Source organism: Triticum dicoccoides, chromosome 1B (genome assembly GCF_002162155.2).
Source record: "Triticum dicoccoides isolate Atlit2015 ecotype Zavitan chromosome 1B, WEW_v2.0, whole genome shotgun sequence".
Classification (NCBI taxonomy): Eukaryota; Viridiplantae; Streptophyta; class Magnoliopsida; order Poales; family Poaceae; genus Triticum; species Triticum dicoccoides.
In genome coordinates, this window is record NC_041381.1 from 280,862,720 (window position 1) to 280,877,449 (window position 14,730).

Sequence of the window (14,730 nt, forward strand, 5' to 3'; positions counted from 1 at the left end):
TTGTCTGAAGTCAATGTACCTCTACCTTGACCAAACTTATAGAAAAATGTATCAACATTCACAATGTCAAATCAATATTTTTATACTCATTATAAAACACAGTTCTTATACTCATTATAATCAGTATTGTAGTTATTGATATTTTTAGTATAAATTTGGTCGAACACTTTGCGAACAATTGACGAATGTAAAAAGGACCAAAGGGAGTATCATGCATGCGGAGTAGGCAAACAAAATTGCTCATTTATAGTCGGTCGAAGTCTCAAAGGGAGCGACCGCGCGAGGGAGGCGAAGGTCATGGGAGGCGCGACGGTTAAGGGAATTAAGTGAAGTTACATCCACGCACTGGCATGGCGTGCAAACAGGCAGAAGCTATACTGTTAGGCCTACGATATGGGTCTAGTAGACATGACATCTAGTGGGTCCCGCATAGTACTCGAGAAATCTTTGGGGCTTCCAACCGTTTATCCATCGGGCAAGCCAACAACCACACGCCATCCGCACGCCCTACTCGTCCCCGTCTTCTACTAGTACAACACCTTACAATAGTTCGCTCCCAGTCATCCCGTCCTTTCACATTACACAAGTTCAACTTTTCCTAACCCTCCTCCAAAATCCATGGCCTCCCAAATCTCCATAGTCGCCGCTGAGTACCAGGTTAGAGCCATCACCATCGATGAGATCATCATCATCTACACATGTGGATCCGCGACGGTGAAAGCATGCCTTGCTCGCTTCCTACGCATGTTCAACAGTTCAAAGGATGAGTGGGTCGCTGGGCTAGATGTTGAGTACACCACAATCCTGGAAAGAGAGAAGATTCTAAAGGAGGCAGAGAAGAAGAAGCCCGCCATGATCCAGGTTTGTGTACATAACGGGTGCTTGGTCTACCACATATGCCATGCCGACGTTGAGTGCCAGGATTTTAAGAACTTCCTCAAGGATGAAAGAGTCAAATACATTACTTTAGACTTTAGGAACGATAGGGATGTCCTGGGTCGGACAGGCCTTGTTGTTGGCCAGCCCTTCGATCTCCAGAAGGCAAGCCTGGTATCCTCCTCTCAGCCTTCAATCCTGACCCTGGCAGTAGCCATGATTGATCCTTCGTACGCTAAACTGAAGAAACCTTACCACGAGTTTCATCATGCATGGGAGTCGAAGATATTAGATGAAGATCACATCCTGTACGCAGCAATGGATGCCTACCTTTGTTTAAATATCTACAAGGGTTGGATGAAGAAGCAGAGCCTAGTGTCTGGTTCAAGCAAAGAAGTGTCGGTGAAGAGGAAGAGGAAGAGGGACGAGGACGAAGTTGACGACGTGGACTCGGACTCCGAGTAAGGTGGCAGTGCCGTCGTTCATGTTGGTTCTACTGCAGTGTCAAGCGGACTAGTTGCTTAGTTCTATTTTAGGGGTGTGTTGTGCTGAGCCCCTAGCAGAACTATGTTTATGTCCTTTCTCGTTATTTGAACTTTATGTTCTTTCTCGTTATTTGAACTCTTTAGTACGTACAATAGTGCTAGTACTATGTCTTACTACTGTTCTTCTTGCATTTGGTACTACTGCTCGTATCTTCGTGTTCCTACTGTACTTAATACGTTTGTACTAGTATTATTATTTGGGTCACTCGATCTGTGAAAGAAGTTCGACGGAGCGAAGGAAGAAGACAACAGAGAAGCTACCCCAGTATCTATATTAGGGTGGTAGGGTGCCCATGATCTATCTTATGAGTGTTGGGTTTGGAATGCAGTTCGCCGGAAAAATGGATCGTGCCTGGGGTTAAGCGGATGGCGGGGGTGGGGGAGCATGGCTGTGGCAGGCGGTTCAGGGGAGGGCGGGGCGGCGGTTAGGCGTGTGGCGGGCTGAGAAGATGAACAGTGCATCAATTTCGGAGGTTGAAGAAGCCCTTCTAGCCATCCATGTTGCATCCAACGGCTCACAAGAGTCGACTGACCCAAATTGCTCCTTCAGATTGCAGGATCCATGTGGCATTCAAGGTCTCGAAGGTAGTGAGGAGTCCGGAATTAAGAGGTCCTCGGATAGCCGGACTATATACTTTGGCCGGACTGTTGGACTATGAAGATACAAGATTGAAGACTTTGTCGTCCGGATGGGACTCTCCTTTGCGTGGAAGGCAAGCTTGGAAATTTTGATATGTAGATCTCCTTCTCTGTAACCGACTCTGTGTAACCCTAGCCCCCTCCGGTGTCTATATAAACCGGAGGGTTTAGTCCGTAGGACAAGAACAATCATAATCATAGGCTAGCTTCTAGGGTTTAGCCTCTACGATCTCGTGGTAGATCAACTCTTGTAATACTCATATCATCAAGATCAATCAAGCAGGAAGTAGGGTATTACCTCTGTCAAGAGGGCCCGAACCTGGGTAAACATCGTGTCCCCCGCCTCCTGTTACCATTAGCCTTAGACGCACAGTTCGGGACCCCCTACCCGAGATCCGCCGGTTTTGACACCGACATTGGTGCTTTCATTGAGAGTTCCACTGTGCCGTCATGATAGGGCTTGATGGCTCCTTCAATCATCTTCAATGACGCGGTCCAGGGGGAGGTTTTCCTTCCCGGACAGATCTTCGTATTCGGCGGCTTCGTACTGCGGGCCAACTCGCTTGGCCATCTGGAGCAGATCGATAGCTACGCCCCTGGCCACCAGGTCAGGTTTGGAAGCTTGAACTATACTTCCGACATCCACGGAGACTTGATCTTCGATGGATTCGAGCCCGTGTCAGGTGCGCCGAACAGTCATGACGAGCATGACTTAGATCTGCCATCGGACGGTGTTCGGGAGATCGCGCCTGCAGCGGCCTCAGGAATCAATCCGGAGCAGATTGTGCCATCCGAGGACGGGTGGATGGACCCCGCCACGGAGGCCTCACACTCATCGGCATTGGAGCCAAACACTGACCCTACCTCCTATGAGGATGGTATCATCGGACCCTCAGACTCGTCTCCGTCTACAGGATCCGAACCGCGTACGTCCGTGCCTGTCGAATCTGATTGGGCCCCGATCATGGAGTTCACCTCCACGGATATCTTTCAGCACTAGCCCTTGGGTGATGTGCTAAATTCATTGAGATCTCTCTCCTTGTCAGGAGACTCTTGGCCGAACTATGTCCGGCTCGAGTGGGAAGCGGACAACGAAGAAATTCGTGACCCACCCACCACCCACTTAATAGCCACTATTGATTTCTTAACTGATGCGCTTGACATCAACTCCGAGGACATCGACGGTATGGATGACGATGCGGGAGAAGGACAGCTACCTCATCATATGATATATATATGGTGGACACCCCCAAAGAAAGCAATGGCGATGAGGCAACGGAAGATAATCCCTTGGAGAAGCAACCTAGGCACCGGCGTCATAGGTGCCACTTCAAGCCCCGCCATAGAAAAAATAGTGATACCGGCACAAGAGATGATAACAATCCGGATGGTGCCGAAGACGAAAACAATCCTACCCAGCCAAGCTTCGAGCAGGCCGAGCAAGAAGATGGACAAGCTAGCCTAAGGAACAGGCAACAGATGGAGAATCAGAGGATGATAATTACATGCCTCTCTCCGAAGACGAAGTGAGCCTTGGCTGAAGAATTCATCGTGCCTGAGGATCCTGTTGAGCAGGAGCGCTTCAAGCGCCGGCTTATAGCACTGCAAAAAGCCTGAAGAAAAAGCAGCAACAGCTTCAAGCTGATCAAGATCTGCTAACTGATAGATGGACCGAGGTCCTGGCTGCCGAGGAATATGGACTCGAGCGCCCTACCAAAAGTTAGCCAAAGCGCAGGTTGCTACCTCAACTCGAGCAGGAGGCGTTAAAGCCCACACTACCAACGCATGATGCGGCTGACCGGCCACCCCATGGCTGAGACAAAGCGGCGTACCAGCCCGAAGTCCAGGCCGCACCCCGTCGCCAATCAAACAATAATACTAAGGCCCGAGGCTACATGAAGGACCTGCGAGACGTATTGGAAAACAAAGCAGGACAGTCAAGATCGATCTACGGATCACGGGGGCGCGCCACAGCGCATGACGATTACCGTCATGCCGGATACACTAAACAAAAGTCCAGCCGGACCGAATACAATGTAGCCCGACACAGAGGCGCCACACACCCCCAGTGCTTCACTCATGAAGTAATGGATCATGAATTCCCAGAAGGGTTTAAACCCGTCAACATTGAATCATATGATGGTACTACAGACCCCGCGGTATGGATAGAAGATTTCTTCCTCCATATTCACATGGCCCGTGGAGATGATCTACATGCTATCAAGTACCTCCCGCTAAAACTCAAGGGACCAGCTCGGCATTGGCTAAATAGCTTGCCGGCAAACTCCATCGGGAGTTGGGAGAACCTGGTAGATGCATTCCTTGACAACTTCCAGGGCACTTATGTGAGACACCGGATGCTGATGACCTAAGTCACATAACCAAACAGCCCGGAGAGTCAGCCAGGAAATTTTGGACCCGGTTCCTAACTAAAAAGAATCAAATTGTCGACTGTCCGGATGTCGAAGCCCTTGCGGCCTTTAAGCAAAACATCCATGACGAGTGGCTTGCCCGACATCTCGGCCAAGAAAAGCCAAAGTCCATGGCAGCCCTCACAACACTCATGACCCACTTTTGTGCGGGCGAGGATAGCTGGTTGGCTCGTAGCAACAACACAGCAAGCAATCCTGGCACATCAAAAGCCAGGGATAGCAACGACAAACAACGGCGCAACAAACACAAGCGTCGCAAAAACGGTGATAGTGCCGAAGACATGGCAGTCAATGCCGGATTTAGTGGCTCCAAGTCTGGTTAGCGGAAAAAGCCATTCAACAAAAACAATTCAGGCCTGTCCAGTTTGGACCGCATACTCGACCATCCATGCTAAATTCACGGCACCCCAGGAACACCAGCCAATCATACCAACAGAGAATGCTGGGTCTTCAAACAAGCCGGCAGGTTAGGTGCCGAAAACAAGGGGAAGGGGTCTCAAAGCGAAGATGACGACGAGGAGCCCCGATCACCGAACATAGGAGGACAGAAGAAATTCCCTCCCTAGGTGAAAACGATGAATACGCATCCCATATTCCCAAGCGGAAGCGTGAACTAAGGGACGTCTATGCAATAGAGCCAATCGCCCCAAAGTTCAACCCATGGTCCTTTTGCCCGATCACTTTCGACCGGAGGGACCATCCTACCAGTATCCGTCATGGCAGTTCGGCCGCATTGGTCCTTGACCCCATCATTACGAATTCCACCTCACACGAGTCCTTATGGACGATGGCAGTGGCCTGAACCTGCTCTATCAGGATACAATGCGCAAAATGGGCATCGACCCCTTAAGGATCAAGCCCACAAAAACCACCTTCAAAGGTGTCATACCAGATGTAGAGGCCTATTACACGGGCTCAATCACACTGACAGTGGTCTTCGGATCTCCGGACAGTTACCGTACCGAAGAGTTAGTCTTCGACATCGTCCCCTTTTGCAGTGACTATCAGGCATTGCTCGGACGAACCGCGTTCGCTCAGTTCAACGCGGTGCCACATTATGCCTACCGTAAACTCAAGATGCCCGGTCCGTGCGGCGTCATCACGGTTAATGGCAGGGCCGAACTCCCCCTCACTGCCAAAGGGTCCACCGCCGCTTTAACAGCAAGAGCAACGAATGACACCTTTCAACCAAACCTCAAGTCGACAGCCAAGCTCCCGGACTCCGCCAAAGGAGTCCAAACTACTGCGCGACAGGATAGCCTGGCCCGTCCGGAGCTTAATTAAAAACACTCCGGCAAAACTTAAGACAAGCCACATACTGCGGCTCAACCGCTCTGTAGCGAAAAACCATTTCTTGCATTTTCTTCGCAGGTTCACCTTTGCGTAGGCCAGGACGGATGGCGTGGAAACAGTTCGAGTGCGTAAGGGAATCTCTAGATATTCCCCTCTATGATCATCCGACTACACTCCGGATCCGCGTACACCTTCCTCCCGCCTGGTCTCAGCAGGTTCCGCAGTCATATCCATTTTTATCACATTACCTGTACTCATACCCATTGAAATATTATTCAAATACAACATGTGGGTTTATATGATGCTCATCTGCTGACTATTTCTTATTAAATCTCTTTTGTTAAAAGGCAGCTGCATATCGCCGATATGCCTTAATATGCCAGGGGCTTCATTATACCCATACTATGGCAAAAAAGTCCGAACACCTTCATGGCAGTTCGGCACCCCGAACTTATAGCATTATATGCATCAGCTCCGAAACATGTCTTGGGTCAATAGTTGGGTTTGCCCGGCTCCTATGTTTTGGTACCTTACGTTCCGCTATATCGGCTAAGGTAGCACAGGGTGAACTACTACGATTGTGTCCCGGTTCTTCCGGACAAGCACCCCAGTAGAGAAAGCCGAAAGCTGACCGTCATGATGCAGCGAGAGCTGGTCAGCTATTCGAGAGGTTGTAAAATCTTTAAGGATTTCTTCCGCATAATGCCATAACCAATGCAGCGTGCAAAGGATCGGCTTTTCTTCCGATCAGGCGCTTATAGAGCCCCTCGTGCGGTCTTCCGAACACCAGGGGTTGTGCCTACCTTCCTTTTAAAACTCCTATGGCTAAGTGAGAGTGATAAAGCCCTATAGTCTGATTGCCTGGTTCGCTATGCTGAACACCTCCTTCAAGGACCCAAAACTGGGATAAAGAGTGCTTAGGTTTATCCCGAACACCCCCATAATTACTACGTGGGGGCAGAAGCCGACGACTGGCTAACTCTCAGGATTAGTATATAAAACAGCCGCACAGGAGGAAAAACTTTCAAACGACAAGCAATAAATAATAGAAATGACCTTGTTCAAACATTTCAAAGGACAAACATGACCGTATCCATGGAAATATAATGTCCTTGGTGCATTGTTCCGCCGCAAGGTGGGCTCCTTTCAAGACACCTTCATAATACAGCTTGGGCTTGCGGTGCTCCTTTCCCTCCGGCGGTCCCTCGATCATCAGCTTTTTCGCATCCATCTTCCCCCAATGCACCTTTGCACGGGCGAAGGCCATTCACGCACCTTCTATGCAAACCAACCGCTTCATGACTTCGAGTCGAGGGCAGACACTCACAAGACGCTTCACGAGCCCGAAGTAACTGCTCGGAATCGGCTCGGCGGGCCACAGCCAGATAATTAAATCCTTCATGGCTAGCTCGGCCGCCTTATGTAGTTCGACCAGCTGCTTCAGTTGATCGGAGAAAGGCAGCGGATAATTTGGCGCCAGATACTACATCCAGAAGAGCTTATCCGCAGTATTCCTCTCTTCGGCTCGGTAGAATTGGGCAGCATGAGATATGCTGCACAGCAACTCCGCAAATACCCTTGTAGAAATCAGAATTCAAACTCTCAACTTGATTTTCTCCTTTCAAATACCCGCTTTGTATGGAAAAAGCCTTACCAGCCGCAATATTCCTCGCCTCCTGGATTTCCTTCAGAGCACCTTGGGCTTCCCCCCGGGCATCACTTGCGGCTTTGCGAGCCTGGGAGAGTTCGGATTCTTTCCCTGATAAACTCTGCTCCAAGGTCTCAAATTTCTTCATAGCCTCCTGAAGCTCTCGCTCAGCTTCAATAACTCTGGCCTCGTGCTTCTCGCAGAGAGCCTGCTCCGCAGCTGCCTTCTTCTCGGCTTCGGCCACAACCTTTTTAAGAGCCTCAATTTCGGTCGTCGCCCCTAGAGCACATCATAAATAAAAATTCATCATGCACACTTATTCATTTGTGCTAAATAAACAAGGTTTCTGCATACCTTGGTTATCCTCCGGCTGTTTCTGCACTCGGCCAAGTTTCCTTCGGCCCACTCCAGACTATGCCTCAGTCCGAATACTTCCACAGCATGAGAGGCGGCATATGCTAGAGACACCTACTTATTAAAAAGAGATAGATGTCATCAAGTAAGTCTCCTACGAACATAAATTTGATCCTCTGTCCGGTTCTTTCTTTCACCGAACAGTGTATCAGGGGCTGCTATCTATACCATGACACTCTTCCAAACCTCATAAAACATACCTCAAAGTCTCTCACGAGGCTGATACAAGATTCATTCAGTACACTCTCAGCAGACTGAATCTTTTCAATCATCGCACCCATAAGGGCATGGTGTTCATCAAGGATGGAGGGGCTCTTCAGCGCCGCTAATAAAGCATCCGGCACCTCTGGTTGGACAGAGGTTGCCGGTGGAATAGACACACCCCCTTCAGCCGATGGAGGCTGCCTGTCTGATTCTGGGGCCTTATTGGTCTCCAGTATCGTGTCCGGCTGGGGGGCGGAGTCAAGACGACCCCCGCCGTTGACATCCACGGGAGCCTTCTCTCCCGTGTGTCTGGGCCCTGAAGTTTGGCCTCCTAGCGCCGCCTTCGCAATCTCCCCCCCCCCTCCGTGGCCTGGGTCCTTCTGGGACGAAACCTCGGTGTCATTCACATGTCTGGGGGAGGGGGCCTTCGGGGGTCTCTCGCTTAAGGATGGCAATTTTACCCATGGACATGGTACCCATGGATATCCGACCCGAATGGATAGGGTTTGGATATGCTTTTGTGCCAATGGGCGAGACCCAAACCCTACCCGATTACTCATGTGTAGGGCATGGATATACTCTTGTACCCATGGGTATACCCAAACCCGACCCGATAGTATTACTTACTGGAAAAAACATGGTATCCCTACCCCACTGTCACATGTTCCACTGCAATTTAACACTTTGTTATCTAAAGCATGCAAAAGAATTTGTGCAATCCACGTCGTAACTTTTATTAGTTGACATTCAATCCCCACCGTAACTTACTCCAGCGCCCCTTCCCTTATTTTTAGCTCCTCATCGTTCTCATCTTTCAGAAAAATACTAAATGATATAAGGTTGTTAGTGGATGTTGATTTACCATAAGTGATGCCTAGCTTGCCACGAGGTGAAAATGGAATAGCTTATCTCCTGTTAACGATTTCATATGTCTTATTTATTGTCTTGAGAGGACCCACTAGATAACCGATGGGTATGGATATCCATCGGGTTTGGACATGGACACAATTTTTCAACCGTGGATTTTTTCATGGGCGGCCAAAGACTGTCTGCATGGATATGGATATGGATTTAATATTGTTCAACCTGACCCGAACCTGACCCATTGCCATCCTTAGTCCCGCTCTCCATGGCATCTGAACCCAGCAAGTCCTCTGACGAGGATTGTTCGGCCCAGGACCTCGCAGGACTGTAAGAAGTATGGCTCAGATTAAAGTGTTATGCCATGGCAAGTCTGGACGCATAAGCATGTTCGGATTTTATACTCATGAGTTCACCAGGGGCTGGGCCCTGGGATTCCACTCCGGGCTGCTATCAGCGGCGGTAGTGGACTCCTCTGGAAGGGGAGTTTTTCCCCTTTTAGGCGACTCGGCCTCCAAGGATGTGGAGGCCGTCCTTTTCTTTCTTCCCCCCGAGGGGGATTCGTCTCCCCCTCCTCCTCGTCCTCTTCGGAGGAAGAATGGGCACTGGAGTCTTCGGATTTTGTGTCCGAAGCGCCACGACGACGGAGGCCGCCCCTGGTCTTCTTGGCCTCTTTTTCGGCCTTCTTCTTTGGTGCCTTGTAAGGCACCAGGATCAACATCTTCATCAGAAGTGGGCCGACCGGTTCATCTGGCAGCGGGGCCGGATAGTAGATCCGCCCTGGCTTCTTCGCCCAGCCCTAGGAAATTTGTGGGAAACACATTAAGCATTTTCCTAAGGATATGCAAATAAAACATATGAATTGTCAATGTACAATTACTTACCGAACTTGCAGGGAGGGACATTTGGTACCCGCGGTCCTCGGCGGAGGCCGGCCACGATTTGCCGGAGTTGAAAAGCACCTTCCAGATGACCTTATGCAAGGAGCCAAAGATCTCTTGCAAGGTATGGTGCTTGCCCAGGTCTAACTCCCATAAATTGCATGCCCGGTGTTGACAAGGTAGAATCTGACGAACTAACATCACCTGGACTACATTGACGAGCTTGTTGTTCTTGCCTTTCATGTCTTGGATGCGCATCTGGAGTGCTGATAGTTCGCCAGACGAAGCCCAGTTCAGCCCCATCTTGGGCCAGGACGTTAGTCGCAGGGGGGCTCCAGATCTGAACTCTGGAGCGGCGGCCCATTCCTTGCCGCGTGGCTCGGTGATGTAAAACCACTGCTGCTGCCACTCCTTGATGGAATCATTGAAAGTACCTGTTGGCCATGTAATGTTGGGTATCTTGCTCACCCATGGCGCCTCCGCACTTGGCATACTCGCCGCTCACTACCTTGGGCTTCACATTAAAAACTTTCAGCCATAAGCCGAAATGTGGCGGGATGCGGAGAAAGGCCTCGCACACGACGATGAAAGTCGAGATGTTAAGGAAGGAATTGGGGGTAGATCATGAAAATCAATCCCGTAATAATACATGATGCCGCGAACGAATGGGTGAAGGGGAAACCCTAGCCCGTGGACGAAATGAGGGAGGAATACCACCCTCTCATGGGGTTCCGGAGTAGGGACGATCTGTACCGCCGTCGGGAGATGATGGCCGATTCTTTTGGCCAAATACCCGACCCCCCGAAGTTTTTTGATATCCTTCTCCCGGGCGGTAGAAGCCATCCACTTGCCTCCTACTCCGGATCCGGACATTTTTGGGAAAACTTTTTGGGTGGAGAAGATGAACGCTTGGGCACTAGGGCTCGAGCGAAAAGGAATGGATGATTAGAGGAAGAAGAAGGCGTGGGTGAAAAGGGGAGTTCTTATCCCCTTATAAAGGCAGTGGAGATCCTGCGCCTCCCCACTTGCCCGGTAAATTCGCTTATTCCCCAAGCACCGCGATTGATGGCACGGTGGGTTACCCACACTCGTATTGATGAGAATCCCGTGATAAGGGGACACGATCTCTGCTTCGACAAGCCATGCCGATAAAACTGCCTCGCGATATGTGCGGTGGAGGGTTGTGAAAAACGGTTCGAATAATGACCGGATCATGGTGTGATGTCATGCTATGGAAAATTGTCAGCAGATTAGATCTATGGAATATTATGCTCTCTACAGTGGTATGTGGAATTTGTTTTGCAGAGCCGGACACGACTCTTGTGTTCAAAATCTTCTATGGAGTATTCGGAGAAGGAACCCGCCTTGCAATGCCAAAGACAATCTGCATGCCAGACTCATCGTCATTGAAGCCTGGTTCAGGGGCTACTGAGGGAGTCCGGGATTAAGGGGTCCTCGGAAAGCCAGACTATATACTTTGGCCAGACTGTTGGACTATGAAGATACAAGATTGAAGACATTGTCCCGTGTCCGGATGTGACTCTCCTTTACGTGGAAGGCAAGCTTGGCAATTCGGATATGTAGATATCCTTCTCTGTCACTGACTCTGTGTAACCCTAGCCCCCTCCGGTGTCTATATAAATCGGAGGGTTTAGTCCATAGGACAAGAACAATCATAATCATAGGCTAACTTCTAGGGTTTAGCCTCTATGATCTCATGGTAGATCAACTCTTGTAATACTCATATCATCAAGATCAATCAAGCAGGAAGTAGGGTATTACCTCCGTCGAGAGGGCCCGAACCTGGGTAAACATTGTGTCCCCCGCCTCCTGTTACCATTAGCCTTAGACGCACAGTTGAGGACCCCTACCCGAGATCTGCCGGTTTTGACACCGACAGGTAGATTCCGCGTCCGCACCCAGTTGGCGGGCTCGGCACGGGCGCGACCGGCTTCTGCCGCGACAGCCACCAGGCGCGCCTCCTCCGCGTGGGCGGAGACGACAATGACATGCTAGTTCCTCCTCAGCAGCGTGCTGGAGCACGCGCTCGTCCTCCTCTTCGTACGCTGCGTGCATAGACGCGGCTCCACCAGCTGCTCGCGTGCTTGGCAGAGCGGCAGCACCGCGAGGAGGGACTGCAGACGACGTGAGCGGGCGAGCCTTCAGCTTCATGGCACAGGGATGGTGGCGACATGGCGGTGATGGGCGAGAAATTGTTGGCTGGAGCAGGCGGGCACTGGCATGCGCAATGGCGGCGACGACATATTGATGAGTGCGCGTATGGGAGCTTAGTTTAGTTTTATATAGGGTTGGTCAAACTTAAAAGAAAACTGTACTAGTACACGTAAACATTAAACCGAGGCAACGCTTATATTAGTTACCACAGCCACGATACGGAATCCTATGCAATCACATGAACTGCGGCCGCGCGGTCGATCAAATGGTGCGTCACCGTGTCGCGCTCGAAGGACATCCACCGAACCTTTTTGATTGTGTGATAACAATCCCCGAATATTACTCAACTTTTTTCCTGGAAAAGTTCTTGACACTACAATATTTCCATATATTTGAATTTAGCTCTAGTTCGTTATTATTTGGATTTGGACGTTTTAGGTGCGCCCTAGTTTTTTTAATACTGATTTTGTGTGTGTGACTGAGAGAGAACGTGTGTATGTGTCCATATGTGTGTTGTGGCAGAAGGGCAATGTGGAGACGGTGTGCGTGTGATAGAGACATAGAGAGGTGTGAATGTGCAAATGATCATGCATGAGTGAGACATAGACAGATGTCGATACATTGTGTATACATGAGAAAACGGTCTTCTATTTTACTTGTGTGTGTGTGTGAGAGAGAGAGAGAGGAGCACCCATAACACAACAACCCTCTCTCTCGATTCGTCCGTCCCTCGCACGACCGCATGTAACACATGCATCAATGCACACATTTTGACACACTCATCCAGCCCCTGCCCACCTCAAGGCCCACACATCACTCTCTATCTCGCACACACAATCTCTTCATGAAAACCCTATTTAGCATCTAGCTTTCGTCACATACACACACATTTCTCTCCATAGGTTTGATTTCTCTCAATATCTGACACACACACACACACATGTACACACCGCACACACACACCCTCCCCCGAGCACACAATTCATCCCGATCAAAGGTTATATGGCGACCACTCTCGCTTGTGATTCTCTGCACCCCAGCATGCACAACACCTCAATCTTCAAAGAGGGCATCGAGGAGATCGAAGACGGCGACCACACTGCGCTAAAGAATGCGGGGCCATTTGGAGGTAGGATGATGTGACGATGGTTGACTGACTCCCACCTCTCTCCTGCACAAAATTACCAATCCCTCTCTCCTCCACACAAAATTATCAATCCCTCAACCCACGAGATCCTTCCCCTCTCGTCCATGTTTTTCCAGCTCTCTCATCATACCTGTTGTCTCTTCTCCTTCCACGTGTACAGAATCCAGATGCACACACATCTCACGTATATTACATGTCTCCATCTTTCTCACAAACCTAACTTCTTCCTCTCTCTTTCTCTCTCTATCTCTCTCTCTGTCTCATTAGGTTTGTCTCCTACTCTCTCGTCTGCATACATACAATCTTTCCTGCCCTATCTGCTCCATCTTCGCAAGCTCTCACTACACATTTCATTCACATATTGGGATGTGTTCAAAATTTTGCTTTTGTAATGGATGATGTAGAGTTATGGTTGGTTTTGTTGCATCCTACAAAGTAATAACTATGAAATGCATTTAGATTCTCATTTGACTGGTATTATGTGAGTTTGAGCATATTGTGAAGTATTATAGACCTTGTACACATCTTGGAATTCAACAATGATTGTAACTATTGAATTGTATAGACCATTACATTGGAAGTCAGTAGCCTAATATATTTATTTCACAATTACAACAAATGATTAATTCACTACAAACTAAGAAAACAAATGTGTACTCCCTCCGTTTTTACTTAAGTCCGCATATTAGCATTGGTCAAAGTCAAGTTCTGTAAACTCTCGGAAAGTTTATAACAAAAAATATTAACATATACAATAACAAATAAATACCATTAGATTCATTATTGAATGTACTTTCACATCATATATATTTGTTATGGTAAATGTTTATATTTTTCTATAAACTTGGTCAAACTTTAGGAAGTTTGACTTCGGTCAAACCTAATATGTAGAGTTAGTCAAAACGGAGGGAGTACTAGTAGTTACTAGTACTACTCGCTAGTTGCTTAGCCCAATCACCCAACACGCCACACGGGGAGTTCAGTGTCACAAAATTTTGAGGTCGGCCGGAAAATCTCCCGCGACCCTGATTCGAGCAGTGGGAAGTTACCAGCATAGCCTTTGGAACAGGCCTATGGATGACGCTTGGTAGGGGGCTATTTTCGTAACTTCAGGTTCACCCTACCCAGCCATGCCCCGGCACCTAGAGTAGTACACCTGAATACTCCCCATTTTGTATCTTCACTGCAAAATAGACTTCTCCATGGCACCGCAGCCTACGTTCTCCTCCCCTTCTACATCAGCGCACTCGTCCATCGCAGCGCATCTGCCTCATCGACGACCTCGTACGCCGCAATGGAGTCGGTCCACCGTCGTCGTCGTACACGGAGCCTCTTCCCTAGCACCGTCTTCCATGGTCTCGGATCTCCTTCCCGGAAGTCGACGCCAAGCGCAGAAGCACCACCATCATGGACAATGAACTGACTCCCGTTGCCGACCATGATGCACAGAGGCTGCTGCGACCATCGTTCTCCTCCTCGATTGGTAATGTGTGTATTGAATCACTTAGCAGTACATGTGCAGTTCCAATTTTGTTCATACCTACCCTTCAAATTTCCTGGTTGCTATTGTTCCCGTAAAAGTAATTGGTTATAGCCTCCATTGTCCAACAGAATA